The 16,847-nt window shown below is 39.0% G+C and overlaps 1 long non-coding RNA gene across 1 annotated transcript in view; it reads right to left on the bottom strand.

Annotated features, from left to right (window-relative positions):
• Window positions 1-254: 254 nt before the first annotated feature.
• Window positions 255-16,847, bottom strand: part of LOC124883394 — a 77,042-nt gene continuing 60,449 nt past the window's right edge. The window contains exon 3 of the long non-coding RNA XR_007042202.1: window positions 255-6,304. This is a non-coding gene — a long non-coding RNA (uncharacterized LOC124883394). The remainder of the gene's footprint in view (window positions 6,305-16,847) is intronic.

The following is a 16,847-nucleotide window of genomic DNA, read 5'->3' as shown; positions in this document are numbered from 1 at the left end:
AAAAATATTACAGTAAAATACATTAAATTATTTTATTAGCTTTTAACATTTTACCCTTCTAAACATAATACTGAAACATATCAGCTAAATGTACAAGTAGGCTATTAATGTTCTTTGTACCATTACCTTCCTGATCACATTTTGTGCACATAAAGTTTGAGTTGCCTGTGCATGACTTTCTGAAAAACAATAGTCAAAGAAATGGGCGAAATTATGCTGACTGACAAATGAAAGAAAAAAAGATACACAGCAGGTTGAATTGGCATTATTCATAATTTATTTAACAGTAGAGAGATTACAACTGGGAACAAATGCAGCACAGAAGACATGAGAGCATTATTTATTACAGGAAAATCAAAGCAGAGCCTGGAGGAGGGTGGAGATAAAGTAGAACAACACTCATAAATTAAACCTACTGTATAAATACACACCATATTATTGCATCTGTCAGGAAAATCCCTTTACACTTGGGTTGATGATTTCCACCTGAACCTAAGGATCCGACAACCTTGTAGAATCTGATCATGAGCCATAAAGTCATAAAAACCATAATTTGGGAAAAAATGAAAATTGTCAATAGTAAAATGAGCTCACGTGTTGTCTGTCTTATCATTCTGACATTTGAAAGTAAGGCTTGCAGGCTGATTGGATCATAACTGTGGAACTGGAACAAACCTTTGGGCCAGACAAAAGACAGCAGCAATCTATTTAAGCACTGCTTTCTCTTTATAAGCCTGTGCCGGTGTAAATAATGCAGGCTTTTTCCCATAGACCCCATCACTGTTGATTCCCACCTTTAGATTCCCATGGACTCCCACAGGTTTAAAAATCGAAGCTTATCTCTGCCTTCTTTAATGTCTTCCTTCTGTTCAAATATTCTCTCAGACCCCCTCATGACTCAATGAAGCAGAAAAAGCCTATGTGGGAGTGGGAACCTGAAAAATAAATTAAATAGATAATGCAAGGAACAGAAAGTTGTCAACCCTCCCCTCTGATTATTAGATCACATCTTACAGCTATTAACAAATCATTAAACTTCAGCAGAACTTATCTAGTTTTCATCTCAAATTCTTTTACATCTCATATCATCGGAGCAGTAATGTCCCATAACTGCAAACATGTGTCAGCTTCTTGTAATATCCAGGGATTAATAATTCAGCTCTCAGGTTCTGCTTGTTTAGACTTTATTCGGCTTGTGTGTAAGGCGAGCGGGCTGGCAGCGTATTTCACAGCAAATACAAACAGAGGGCTGACATTTAAACCCAAACCCTGCAGCACATGAATGGACCCACCAGCAGGATAATTTGAGTTTCTTGCTTAATTAGTTGACACCGAGTTCAGCTCAGGCGAAAATTAGTGCGGTGCATTACTAGGGTGCCAGAATTTGTACATAATTTAGGAGGAAATGGAGGGGGTTGCTCTGACTTGAGTTAAAGTTTCTTGCCATGAAGTTTTAAGGGAATCAAGAAACTTGTTACGAAGGCTGTTTGGAAATTTTGAAAATCTGGTGCTTCAAGGTCAGCACAATGACCAACTTCTGCCAATCAGCAAATTGCTGTGATGTACCAGTGAAATTTGGCAAATTAGATTGTGGCCCCAAGTTTAACTAAACGGACTGGGATTGTCTGCTGCATTTCAAACACATCTCTTTAGACCTGGATATCTTTTCAAAGAACTCAAAATGTGACCTATAGTTTCACATCTCTTTTTGGTCCCACAAAGATGATTCAAAAGGAGCCATCCTATGCATTTTTTACAACATGTTTTGTTTTATCGGTATTGTCATTACCAATGGGATAGACAAAGCTTTGGTAGATACTTTTTTTGGTTTTGTGAAGCAATAAAACGTTCTTTTTCAGTCTTTTATTATTATTCTTAAATTTGGTCTACCTCTCAAACTTCAATGCATTTTAATTTCAATTGTTAAATGGGCATAGATGATTGAGCTAGGGTCAATGTATCCACTTTTCTGCATTACAGTTTAAATGGAGTTGATTTTGCGAGTTTTCGATCATCCAGGTTTGAGGCAGTTAAAAAGAAAATGCCAATTTAAGGTATATTTAGTAATGGACCAGAAATGTTACAGGTCAGATTTTTGGAGAACAGGGAAAACAATCATTCAGTAAGTCGAAACAAGTGAATGACTAGTCAACCACTAGACAGTGGATCTGAGATATCTAAAACTACTCAAACTTTATCAAATGCATAACAAAGATAAAGCTATTTTATAAATTTCTGCATTTAATTAATGTGTGATCCTTTTCAAGAGAGACCATCCATGTTGAAACAGTCTGGAGTCCCTTTCAACATAGTCTGTGGAAAATGTATAGAAACAAATGGATGTTCTCAAGAGTTCCCAGTCTAATTATACAATGCAAAAGCAATGCATTGTAAAAATCACAACCATGGTGTTCTTAAAACAGCCCTAAAGTTATAGGAGGTCTGAGTCGTTGCATATACCTGAAACCTGCAATGGAATCTGTATGTCAGAGTAACAAATAGGTCTAATGATTTGATTTGACAATTTGATAGCTCTCCATTATAAGCTGTACTTTTGGAGAATCTACATGTTACATGGCTTTCTAGGTATTGTCCTGGATCCTCGATATAATTTACCTATTACCTTATCCATAACTTAGATTTAACTTTCTAGAATCTATCAGCTACTTTCTGAAACTTCTGAAAGAGAAAAGTACCTGGTCGGTTTCTTGAAAGTAACAAGAACATTCCATAAAAGTTCCAGGAACAAACCTGGTAAGTTCTGGAAAGCAATCTCAGAGTTCCTGGAAAGAGTTTGACCTGTTAGGCCCCAAAAAGTTTTACAGCAATTTCCGCCTGAAATTACATACCTTAAATAAATCAAGTATAGCTCCACAGTTATAAGGCCTACATGCAAACACTTGGTACCCATGTAAAGGTAAGACATAAAAGAATATTTGTCCAGTGGAACCACTACTGGAACTGTTACTATGTCTGATTTATTTGTGATTAAACAAAGAGCCTCGTCAAACGTTTTTTCTAAATGAACATTGCAAAACATTATGGAATTACCTTTGGTATTCCTAGGAGAACCCCCAGGTTGCATTCATCCAGATCTTCCAGATCCAGATCCAGATTCATCCAGATCCAGTAAATTTGGACTGAATAAGTTGAAGCATATGTGTTCCACAACAGTTTTAGAGGGCAATGTGCCAGGCAGAAATGGCAGTTAGGCAAAGGGTGCCAAAACTTTCACAAATGCATTTTTCAACTCAAAAAGGAAATAAAAGGGAATCTGGTCAAATGAAAGTGCTGATTTCCATTGTAGGAGTCCTTCTGCATATGGCATAGTCTTTGGTTGTGACATTTACCATCAAAATGTACAGTTGCAAACATAACTGGAAGCTAATGGAGTAGCGCGCAAGCTAGCATCCGGTGGACAGCAACCAGCAGACTATAATGTGCAAGCAAATTACATCACCAGAGAAAGGCCTAGAAAGACAAGTTATGCCTTGTTAGAAAAGTCAATGTCTCCAGTTTGTTATAATATGAGACGTATGTGGGTGCTGGAAAGAGAAAGGTGCTTTTTGTACTGATTTGTTTACAGAGTGAGCAATGTCAGACGGACCTTAAAATGTCTTTGCCTGTGTTTAAGTTGCAGTAAAACTAAAAGGTATTTGTGCAAAACTCATTTGGGGAATTGTTTTGTGATGATTAAAGCTACCTCTTGCGATATATTTAATAAAAAAATAAATCAGTGAAGTTTTACCTAGTTTTACTGACCGCCAAAAAGGGGCGTGGGCAGGGTCCTTTGGGCTTAAGAGGTTAAACTTGTGTCAGTATATGGACTGTATTATGTAGTGCTACAAAAAAAAAAAACCTTTAACACTGTTAAACAGAGGGATATAAAGCAGTCTGTTTCTGTGAACCAATATGTCCTCTACCCAACTTCACCGGGGAACTGCAAATAGATTCAGACAGTATTGAATGAGCTACCTGAGTGAGTTGTTTTATTTAGGAAAGTGAAGAAATTCATTTTAAATTCAAGACACAAGCAGCCAGTATGCAGCTGGGGAAAGTAGGTCTATTAAGACAATTCTGCTTTAGGGATACATTTTTAACTGAAGGTTGCTGTTGATTTTATAACATTAGTTTGAAAACAATTCAAATCTATATAGTTTTTATTCCAATTTGGACCAGATTGTGTCTCGGGTGTAAAAGCAGCCCACTTTTCAGTGATCTCCCTGAACTATATTTAAACCATGTGTGCATTTTGGATAATGGGCAGGACATTGATGTGAACATGGCAGCTGTCATATCCACAGGAAGCTCTCTGCATGTGTTGGCCAGCATGTCGAGCACTCACCGCGTGTTTAGTGGCTTCTACTCCTACATGAACCCATCTACTATCACGTAGGAATAAAAAGCCATAAGACACAACAGCAATCTCACAGGAGGAAGGGAAAAGTGGGAAGGAAGAAGGAATACTAATGGAGGAGTCCATGTAGCTGCAAAAGGAGAGAGCTGTTCTCCCAGCTGGAAGGAAAAAGAAGGCTGGAACGTGATCCCCATTAAGTAAGGAGAGTGGTTAAGGAGAAAGTTAATTTCTAGTGGAAAGGATGGAGGGGAAAGGAGAGAGAAAAGGAGTCATTCATGAGTCAACACATGATTATTCAGAAGGGAGTGTTCTCTGTTTGTCTTTTCTGTTTGTTAATGTGCAGCAGATGAGTTTGGACTGCAGGCATTACTTGTTCGGGAACGTTCCTCTGTGTGCAAGCATTATTTGATGTGCTGAAAGCAACCTGCCCAAATGATCCTAATCAAAATCCATCTGCTCCGTTTCCAAATGCACACATTCTCTACAGTTAACCTTGCATGCTTTAAAATGCTTGCTCAGATGAAAACCTTGTATTTACTCAGATGGTTCACAGATAAATATATGGTTCTTAAAGCAAACATACTCTGGATAATGTGCATTTTATAGTCCGTGTTCGCCTGTCTCCTGCAAAAGAGAAACAGTTGTGTTTGTATGCAAAAGGGGTTACAGTATGAAGGTGTGCGTGCACAAGTCAGGCACATCCAGATAAATATGTATGACTCCATGGCCGTAAGTTTCCTGCTTTGTATGCTAATGATCTTATTCAAGTTTAATTATGCAACATAGGTGCGCTGTGAGAAGGGAGGTGGAGGGCAGACGCTCCAATGAACAACCTCATGAGATAAAGCACTGGCAATGAGGTAAAAGATCTCACTAATCAGACTGCAGTAAGAGTGGGGCTTTCTAAGCAAACCACAAGGACTGCAGCTGATGATAAAGGCTATAAGATATATAAGATTTGAGCCAAATATGGTTGGTGTTCGTAATATTCTATTAAGAAAAATTCAGTAGATTTTAAAGACGAAATGGAACAGAAAACAAATTCATAAAAAGCGATAAAACAAACAAAAACAAATCAAAAGAATGTCAAGTATATTCAGAGGCTTAAACACAGCTTTTAAAATGCAGTTCTATTTAACCCATAGGCACATATTTTAGAGATTAGTAATCTTGATGGATAAATCAGGTGCATACATTAATAAAGCTGTCAGACATGCAGGCTGACATAAAGGCCACTTGTTGTGTAACTATCCCAGTCATATTGATGCAATAAATGACTGTGCTTATGACATGTCGGTGGCATGTCGATATGAGACACCTTTTCAATTAAAATGCAAATCACTTAGTTTAATAATTAGGTGTTTTACTGATTTGATCCTCAGTCATTTCTACAATGACCTCTAGCAAACCATGCTACTTTGAAAAGGTCAGCACTAAATTATTAACTCATAATTAGCTCACTTCTTCATTTTGTTGTAGATCATTTTTCAACACAAATTGTTTAGATGTTTTCTGTAAATTGAACTGAATATGATTAGAAGACAATATTGTTAGGATTACACTTATAAATCAACCCTTGTTCCTTTCTCAGTTTTTAAAATGGTTTGATGAAGAGGCCAATGAAAATATGCAGGTTTTCACAAGCCAAAGGAATATGTGGCTCAACAAACAAGAAAGGATTCTAATGAAAATTGTCAGGAACTGGACAGAAGGTTAGTGAAACACAACCAAAACAGAAATACTGTTGATCAAGATCCACTTAAAAGATCACAATAAAGTTTTGCTCCTTTGAGGCAAAATATAAAGAACTAAGGTAACACTTTTTCTGCTCAAAACATTTACTGTACTTTCCCTGTGTTTTGCTGAAGTGTGTTTGGTGAAAACACTCGGACATTGTGTCCCCGGCTCCAGCTGTCACAGGTTACCGCATCAACACCTCGAAGGAGGCTGCAACAGAAAAAAAGAGAGGACAGAGAGGTGAGATGCCCACACACAAGAACTCAAGTTGAAAAATTAAATCTTTATTACTGCACTGCAGCTGGTTATTTAATGAGACTATCCTGCGGGTTGGTTATTGAATTAAGGATCATTATGAATGGCTTGGATAACAATTCACAGCCTGAAAGAAATTATCAGTGTGCAGTTTAGGCTGCTGGTGTTTAAAAGCTGTCTGTCTTTAAAAAGTGCTTCTTCCTGAGAAAGTCTTAAAGAGCTCCCCCTGGGATTTTCTCAGCTCGCTGACACTTACAGCTTCAAAACAGACATTAACTGCAAACCAATTATGTCGAGCAGCAACTACTTGTTGATGACTTGTGCAGTTTAATGCGCCTAATGAAAAGTTAATAGCAAGCACACTTAGAGATTTCAGCACCTGCTACCACCTCCACTGAGATGAACATTGTTGACAACCCTGCAGTAACATTTAGCAGTATTTGGGTCAAATCCTCCTACCCATCCACTGGATCAAAAATGACTTGAGCTTTCACTTTATCATCAAAAACCCCTCTGGGAATCATTTGGGGGTAACCCTCCACACAATGAACTGTGACATCTTCATTGAAAAATGATTGATTGGACTGCAGGGAGAGGGGGCTGTTTGAGAAAAGGATCACTCAAACAGTCCAGCTGTAAAAGCATAATAATATGATGAATGGTCTATTTATGTAACAGATGAGGAAAGACTTGCATGAAGATGAAAACGTTTAGGTTTTTTTGACATGTACCGCTCACAGTGAATGGATTAGAAATTTGAATAATACATCTGTGTTCTCAGTCAGGAAGCAAGGTGAAAATGAATTAAATTGCAAGAATGCAGCTTGGCTCATTTGTCACCACCTGTATAGCTGCAAGAGAGCAAAATTGATTTTATTGATAGTGACGTAAGCACTTCAACACCTGTGTGGTCTTTCACGTGTTCAGACTCTTCAGAAAAGGCCATTTACGAGTATAAAAGCAAAAACTACGTCAATAAGTTCTTTGTGGAAAAATACCCACATTATCATACCAAAATACAGCAACACTGCAACATAACTACTACATAAAAACAGCAATAACAGAAAGTAGTTTTCCTCCATTTGACACCCTTATGCCGCTGCATCCATGTATCATAAATGGACTATTTAACACTTAGAACTGCGCCTGTATGTAAAGATAAGCCTCTAATCGCTTAACTAAACAATGTCTCCATGGATCGAGAGCAACTGTTGATAGAGTGACCCAATTCTTCACACACAGCATCTATAATTGATGTGCAATAGATGTAGTCACCTCAAATCTGATAAGGGTTTGGCTCTGATGGATATCCAGATAGGCCTTCGCGGGGGGAACAGATGTAGAGCCGTGCATCAGAGAGGGATGGGGTTGCCTGTGATCGTTTCCACCCTGCAGCGAACAAATAGCCCTCATATATCCCTGTAATCTGCATTAGTGCCGGAGCACCAGCCAGGAGACAGCACAGAGGGGGATGAGTAATGGGGCTACTGCTGATTTGGCAGGGCTATATTACACCTCAAAATCTGAGGCATGCCCAACTGGCGAGAATATGAAATGAGGATGTCACAAATGAGCATCATCCCTCCCCACTGATAGCTGTATTTATTAGGCTGTGCTAAACCCAAAAACATGATTCAACTTTAAAACTCATTTTATTTTATTTTCATGCTTTGAACAGTTGAAGGGGTTTAAATAAAATAACTGCATCTGGAAGAAGAAATTTGTCATGTTTTAAATGTTCACTTGATCCCTTTATTTTCCGTTACATAGTTCAGCCATATAATAATGGTGTTCGTTATTCTAATTCTTATACACTCTGGCACATTGTGGTGGAAACTCCGTAAGTATAAGAGAAAACCTGACATCAAGCAAGTCCAAGCTGTTGGGAAGAGAGTTTGCAAAGTGATTTAGATAAGCAGCTTTGATGGTGTTCAGACTAAGATTTAAGTGAAAAAGCTGGCCCACAATATCTGGTAACCACACACCTTGATGAAGACTGGCAGCGATACAAGATTTTAATGTTTGGCACAAACAGAGGCACAGCACTACCTAAGGGGAGCCTCTATGCAGACGTGCACAACCACCTGGACATGCCTTAGGGGGTCAACAAGATCCTGCACCTGAGCAGATGTTGAAATTGGTCAACAAAGGATTTTGGGCATGACATTAATATTGAAGATGTTTATCTCAGACTCCACTCTGAGATTACTGGATAATCAGTAATCCTGCACCTACTGATAAAAAGCAATGACCATGCCCCTTGGACCTGCCCTGCCAAAATGTTGAGCAGAAGCCTGGGAGACAATCTGGAAAATAAAAAACAAAATGACAACTGGACCCCAATGACAAGGAATATTGTTTAACTGAATAGTTTAAGACATTGTGCCTCAAGTCTGGAGAAGCAGCTCAATTGTACCCTGAATGGGCAAAAGTGACGTTGTTGACTCAACTATCAACCTGCCTGGTCTTCACCCGCCATGAGGATCTTCGAGCAGATCATCAAGTGCCATCTTGTTAACATTATGCCTAACAAATGAGGCTTCATAAAGTGTAGTGGAATGACATATGCCAACTGCACCGTCTGGCAACAGGAAAGTGCAAACAGGTCCACAAACCCTTATGGTTCTGGAGAAGGCATTCATCCAAGTTGACGACTACCAAGAGAAATGGATACAGTTATGGTGGATATTCAAGCACCACACCCATGGTCAGTCCTGTGCGTTGGTGATTTTCTATTAGGTTTACCATTACCTCCCTCACAAACACTACAAAGGGATGAAAACTGCCAGAGATTAGGGTGGGGTGACCAATACTTGGCGTGTGGCCTGCAGACCAATGAACATTCAATATAATTGAATAGGACATCCCCAAGGTTAATCAGTTTAAATAGTATGGTTCCCTAATATGTTCCAGTTGAAACACTCTACCTGATGCCAACACTGTGTAAATATAGCATGGCTGAAGTGGAGGAAGGTCACAAGAGTCATGGGCAACTCCAAGGTGCCTCTGCAACGTAAGGCTAAACTCTGTAGGAATGCAGCCATTCAAAGAATGGACATCTTTGTAAAGCTATTTTGTGTCAGGCAGTCATAGAGGCTCGGTAAGCCCATTTGATGTGATCCAAATTCCTTCTTAGTCGATTAAAACTTTTTAATGACACGTTTAGACATCATTAAGACATTATTTAGAAGGGGTCCAAGCTTGTCTTCTTAAGTATTTGTTTTTGTCTGACCAGTAAACATGTTATATCAAACACATGTTGTAAAATTAGAACACTCGTACTCGTCGTCTTCCGCTTTATCCGGGACCGGTTCGCGGGGGCAGCAGACTCAGTGCATGCTGTAGGTCTTGGCTAGAGGGGGCCAGCAGGACCACGTCATCTGCAAAAAGAAGAGACAAAATCCTCTGGTCCCCAAACCAGACCCCCTCCGGCCCTTGGCTGCGCCTAGAAATCCTGTCCATAAAAGTTATGAACAGGACCAGTGACAAAGGGCAGCCCTGCCGGAGTCCAACATGCACTGGGAACAGGTCCGACTTAGTGCCGGCAATGCGAACCAAACTCCTGCTCCGCTTGTACAGAGATCGGATGGCCCCTAGTAAAGGGCCTCCGATTCCATACTCCTGGAGCACCCCCCACAGAGCATCACGAGGGACACAGTCGAATGCTTTCTCCAGGTCCACAAAACACATGTGGACCGGTTGGGCAAAGTCCGATGAACCTTCGAGTACCCTGTAGATGGTATAGAGCTGGTCCAGTGTTCCACAGCCGGGACGAAAACCACACTGCCCCTCCTGAAGCCGGGGTTCGACTATCGGCCGGACTCTCCTCTCCAATACCCTGGCGTAGGCCTTACCAGGGAGGCTGAGGAGTGTGATCCCTGTGTAGTTGGAACACACCCTCCGGTCACCCTTCTTATGTAGGGGGACCACCACCTCAGTCTGCCAATCCAAAGGCACTGTCCCCGTCCGCCACGCAATGTTGAAGAGGCGTGTCAACCATGACAGCCCCACAACATCCAAAGACTTGAGGTACTCAGGGCGGATCTCATCCAACCCCGAAGCCCTGCCCCGCTGAGCTTTTTAACCACCTCGGTGACTTCAGCCTGGGTGATGAAAGAGTCCAACCCTGAGTACCCTCTGTTTCCACCAGGGAATGCGTGATGGCAGGATTGAGGAGATCCTCGAAGTACTCCTTCCACCGCCCAATATTGTCCCCAGTCGAGGTCAGCAGCTCCCCACCCCCACTGTAAACAGTGTTTGTGAAGCACTGCTTCCCCCTCCTGAGGCGCCGGACGGTTTGCCAGAATCGCTTCGGGGCCAACCGGTAGTCCTTCTCCATGGCCTCACCGAACTCCTCCCAGGTCCGAGTTTTCGCCTCTGCCACCGCCCGGGCCGCGGCATGCTTAGAACATTAGAACATTTAAAAATATTTCCTAATGCTCTGTCTGCGTTCTTAGCTGGCCAAGGATGCCAATGCTTATGTATTCATCTATGGCTTAGGTAATGTTTAAAATGCCAACACAGAGCTTAGCAGATATAATGACTTCATTGTAAATAATATAATGAATAAATGTGAAAACGAGTGAGCATTTTAAACTACTAATAACACATGCATACATTTTTTCAGGGACTTTACACAAAAAAGTGCAAGACGCCTCCAGAAAATGCTGCTGTGACAAAATTGAAGCCTATTAAGATTTGTGCAGCTGGTATAAAAACATCTAATGAACCTAGAAAGACTCAATGAGCCAAAGAGACTCTTATTAGGAAAAGGATGAATGTTTGCAAAGGCTTTCAGAAATATTCTCTCAAGTTCTATAGACACAACACATAAGTAAAGCTCTGTAGTAGATATTGTATTACCAGCAAAACAAAATGCATAGAGAAAAGATGAAATAGCATAATAATCTCTATGCTGTATTGTTGCTTAGCTGTGCTATGTATTCGAGGGCACTGAATGTTAAAAATAATTAGAAAATTAGAAAATTACAGGTGATTTTCTGAGCAAAATGAGTCACCCAGAGTCAGAAAACAAGACTTCTGAGGGATGAAAAAGAAAAGCTGGACAGATTCTTTACTAATGAGTTTTTACTCAAATCCCATTTAGGTCTGGAGAGCTGAAAGTTGCAAATGCAAAAAAATATCCTTGCAACCTTTTCTTCAAGATAGCTCCTAGAAATATTTGGAGATTAAAATAGCCGTTTTTATCAGTGTCTTAAGTAATACTTTCCAGCTGCACAACAGGAAATGACATAAGCTTATTTTTTTACTAAACATCTTCTTGACAACTTTAATTTAGATTTTAGAAGATTTTCTAGATTCCCCTCATTGTTTTTCCAATAAATTATTTCTAAGGACTCTCACATTTGAACTAGCTGCATATGTTGAGAAATTAGTATGGCTGTGGGTTTATTAATGAACAAACACTTCTTTGGCATCAGCTACTTGCAACTCTGACTGACACAAACACAAGCTCAGAGCCAGCAGAAGAAATTATTATGTCTGCCTAGCACCTACAGTGGAGAAAGCATACTTCAGAAATACAAATAAAATCATGGAAAATAGCAAATTACATGAAGAACCCAGGGAGAAAAGGCATGTGTTTATCTCTAATCTCTCCAACATTTTACTGCTTAAGTAAGCTTTTACAGAAGTCATCTTCCAATAAAGGTTTCTAATTGTGCAGGTAAATTTTTGCAAAACTAACTATGGCTGTAAAGTAAACTTCGGAAATTGTGCCATCATATTTAAATCTTAAGATGTGAGGGTTCTAAAATGAGAGCATATCCCCAGCACAGTAAGAGGCATTAAAACCTTGTAATGGCTTGTAACAGGATATGCTTAGTTGCTATCTGAAATTAAAGCATAGATATTACATCCCTCGAGGCCAATCAAGTAGTTATGTTGCATATTCCGCTGGGATACTAATGTACTATGAACTGTGTTGTTTCTCTGTGCCTGAATTTGTTTAATTTGCTTTCATAATTCATAGCTTCCCACATTAATAAATTGCGGTGAGTGTTTTTTTTTCCCATGCACAATTAAAATATTTAATATACAAAACACACTGCAGAGTGGAAGAAAAAAAAAAAAACTCTTTCTCGAGCTAACGTTGTTATTTGACTCCACACTGAATGGAAATTTGATTATCAGGAAGAGACAGATTGCATGCTGCAACATAACAAATGGTGCGAAATCGTCAGCTTATTCATCAGATGAGACCAAATTGTTTAATTAACTCTAGCGCTTGGAAACAACATATGGTGGTATTCATTTTGGTTTTTGGAGTGATGCTGCTGTCTTTACTCTTACCAGTCAGTTTTCTGTCTTTTCAGTGAATACGCCATGCATTTTGAATGGGTTTTTATTATCTGTGCGACAGAGAAGCAAAATGGAAATTACAGGAATAAAATTGTACCAAAGCCGAATCTGCCTTGTGAAATGATCTCACATAGATTAATATCTGCATGATGGTATTCCATTTAAAAACAATCTCTTGTTTTAGCCCCAAGAACTTTCATTCAAGGTCCAGGTATTACAACAGTCAAGCCTCATTGAGCTTTAACTTTCGATGTCATTAAAGCAGGAGTTTCATTAGTCTATTGTTAAGGTGTATGTGTTACACTCCCTTGTTAATGACCTTTACACGCCAACTAATAGTTCCAAACCTCTACAGGAGCCATTTCTCCTCTGCAACACCATCAGAACATTGACTTTTCTATTACAATTGTCTCTACAACAAGAAGTGCCTGTGAAAGGAAAGGGTTTTCTAAGTGATTCGAAAATGACCTCTCATCTCTCTGCAATGTCAAACTCACAGGGAAAGTTGAAAGCTGTTGTTAAAACTGTAAGATGTTTTGCTGTTTATTTATGATGGACCAGATATTTAGTCACGAGACTCGTTTCCCTTAAGATCAAAAGTATGATGTTTAAAACTAAGATCAATAAGATGAATAGGCCTGGCTCAAGGTAGATAAGAGACTTATTTTACTAAAGAACGTTCAGGAACTTTATCAAAGACGGCTAATTCCAAGATGCATTTGCTTTTGTTTCCTGTGGATAAATTCATGTCATGTTACCCTGACTTGTTGGATAATCTGGTGAAAGGGTGCTATTAAACACAGACCATCAACACTTCAGTCATTTTTTACTATTTTAATTAATCTTCTGGAAAGGTTTCCTATTATTTTTCCATCAGAACATCAATATGTATAAAACAGTTTGGCTCTATTGTAATCTTTCTTTATAGTACAAGGTTCCTTGCAGTTACAAAAAGCAACAATTTTTCATCAGTTTCTATGTTTTAAAGTGCCTTTTTAGAGATGCCAGAGGACTCGCCATAAAAAAGTTTTTTCCAGCTTTATGGAATAATGCAGTGCTGCCCTTCCCCCACTTGTTGTACTACACCTCATGACAGCTGGCTGAAAGAAAGCTGATACATGTTATCCATTGCTTATAAGAAAGACATTGGGTCTTTGAAAAAGCTCCATCAATGTAAGTACAGGCAAATCTTGGTGGTCAAGTGGTCAAAATAAATTTTTTATGCGAGTTTTCTTTTCATTGTACCCTCAACAGATATGAGTTCTCAGACCAAGTCTGCAGTGTTGTTACTGAAACATTAAACATGAAGCTGTGTATTCGAAATCCAAATGAATGACTTAATACTGGTCTAAGAAATTAAAACCACCATCTTAAGCACACAACAAAACACTTATCTGCTGCTGTTGTATTCTTTCTGAGTTGTCATTTCGCTCTTAGGGCTTTCTCTATCCAGTTGACACCAAAAGGAGAACATTTTCATGAAGGCAATGAAATGCTCATAAGCGAGGGCCTGAAATGATTATTTAATATGATGACATTTTAATGAGGGCGGAAGGAGGTGGATGGTTTGGCTCAGGGCAGTATACTTCTTTATCAGTGACATGGAATAACTAATAAATGGCTCAAAACCAAGAAAGTGTCCCTCAGTTTTTGTCTTCATTTAATTAATGCACATTAAATATTGCAGGCAGAAAGCCACAGCGAACACTGTTTTCTTTATTTATTCAGTTTAGTCAAAATTTAAGTCATATATGAAATATCTTTGATTGCCCTCATAGATGACTAAGAAGAATAAATTATGTTTTAGGGAAAGACTATTAATTTACTTAGTAACTTAATGTTAGTTTTTCTTTTGTCATGTAATAATGATTTTTTTACATTACTGTAAGAGTGAAGAAATTAGCATTTTGTATTTTTTTTATTTTAGCATATTACACAGTATTATAGGGATCTGTATTTGGATGAGGAGTGTTCAATGTACAGGGTTCTAATGCTTAATGGTAACTTTTTTTAAAGTTTCCATACATAATGATTGCCTGCCCATCTTGGGCTGAAAGGAAAACGTTCCACACCAGGGTTATCCAAGGCCAGTCCTCAAGACCCACTGCTCTGCAGTTTTTAGTTGCATCCCTGCTCTAACACAGCTGAATGAAACGGTTGAGTTACCTGTTTAGCATGCCGTCAAGTTTGGCAGAGGCCTGGTAATGAGAGATTGATTTGATTCAAGTGTTAAATTATTAAATACAAAATTGTAGAAAATAAAAATGAAACTCAAATGTTGGATTTGAAGCCTTCTGGCTTCTCAGTCGGTGCATTTTCTACTTGCACACATAAATGGCCAAGTCTTTTTTTCTCTTGTCTCATGTTAACATCTAAGTCCCTGTGTTTATGCTTATGATTGGAATTTAATTGGAAAGCTTTGCCACTCTGTCTCAGAACTCTCTGGCTAGTTTTCTCGTGCAGCAGATTGTACATAAAAAAGTGCTAAAGCGGTTGAGAAGAAATTATAAAAAAATTGTCTGAAGTGTATCTTTTGTTAAAAGACATAAATATTTAATACATGTTTTGATAGTTAGAAACTATAAAGCGGTTTTTATGTTCAAAAGCACTGAGACACCCTTTGTGAAGATGACCTTAATCAAGAAACTAATAACGCTGTGGCATGTTGTAAATTAATGTCTCAAAAGGTTAAAATATATGTATTAGAGCCAAAATGTGCTAATTTGATGTCCTCTTTAAATGTGTCTCTTGCTCCCATCATGCACCCATATGAATTGTCCAGCAAAAGCACAAGTGAGATTTTATATGTCAACATTATGAAAAGCAGCAAATTAATGTCTGAAAAATGTCACTCGGTGCGATGCTTTCCTTTCTACATCATGTCCAATAAGCACAAGACAACTTCAAATTCGTCTTTTAAATGAGGCTTTCACTGTGATATTAACCAAGTAAGCGGTCAGACTTGGCTTTCTCCACTGCACAAGGTCAGGACAAGAGCAGAGCCCCCACAAGAGCCCTCCACCAGAAGCCGCACAAAACCACTTCTCTGCCTCCTTCCTCCTAGCAGGCAAGGTCGTCTCAAGCTGGCAACGCCTCTGCAATTAGCATGCAGCCTGTGGCTTGGTCTGTCTGGAGAAGAACACATGAGCAAGCGACGGCGCTCTGCTCTCTTAATGAGATGCCAGTCAGTCAGGCTGGCCCTGCAGGGCATTGAAATTTAAATAAATATATAAATGGAAAAATAAAACATCAGCCAGTATGTATGCATCATATCGTGGGGAGGTTGAGGTTAAAGGAAGCAGACTATAACCCGATGCATTGATTTTGGTACCCACAGTGAAATGCCTTTTTATAAAAAGACTGGACTGCATTGTGGGTTTTTTCCTTCTGTTCTTCGTCATCATTGTCTTTTGATAACAGTTATGGCCTTTCCAACTCACACTCAAGCACAAATAAGTCATGGTGCTTATCCAATATAGTCAATTGTCCAACAGGAGGAATTTCTCATTTTTATCCTTTTTCAGAGCCAATTAGCCACTGATGCTACATAGCAAACAGGCCCTCCATACAGTTAGCCCAATAAACCTGTTTTGACTATGCAACCTGAAATGTTTTTACCCCAGAAGATTGTATTATACTCCGGCCCCCGGCTGTGTGTGTTTTCACTGTGGTGTCCAAAACATGGGTTGTTAGAAATAAATTGTATCTGCTGAAACCAAGAGGGTCCTTCTACTGCAGCTGTGTTACTGCTTAAGTGTCCATGATCTGGGGAGGCACATTACCACACAACACAACTGCAGGGTACCCAATTCAATTAAAACCTCTGAAATCAGACCAATATTTATTTAATATCAGATTGTTTAATAGTGGTTATGGTTAAAAGCCAAGTACTGTAACCCCAGACTTTATGGAAATTGCAAAAATAAAAAGTTTTGATTTTTAACTATATACTACAACCAACTATATCTATAACAGCAGCTATACTTTATAACTTATCTAAAGTCTCTCCAAACCTTTTGGAATAATACAACTTCAAATGCATTTTTCCAGGGTTTATCCACCTTTAGAGCTGATACCCATTCCTAGGCACTTCTATTTCTTTTCATTTATGAAAGCATAAATTTAGATTACTCCTCATATAATTTAATGTTAAGATATGAGCTGTAAAAGAGTTTAA

The sequence above is a fragment of the Girardinichthys multiradiatus genome, chromosome 17, assembly GCF_021462225.1.
Source record: "Girardinichthys multiradiatus isolate DD_20200921_A chromosome 17, DD_fGirMul_XY1, whole genome shotgun sequence".
Taxonomy (NCBI): domain Eukaryota; kingdom Metazoa; phylum Chordata; class Actinopteri; order Cyprinodontiformes; family Goodeidae; genus Girardinichthys; species Girardinichthys multiradiatus.
The sequence above is the reverse complement of the archived record's forward strand: the minus strand, read 5'-3'. Positions and strand labels throughout refer to the sequence as shown.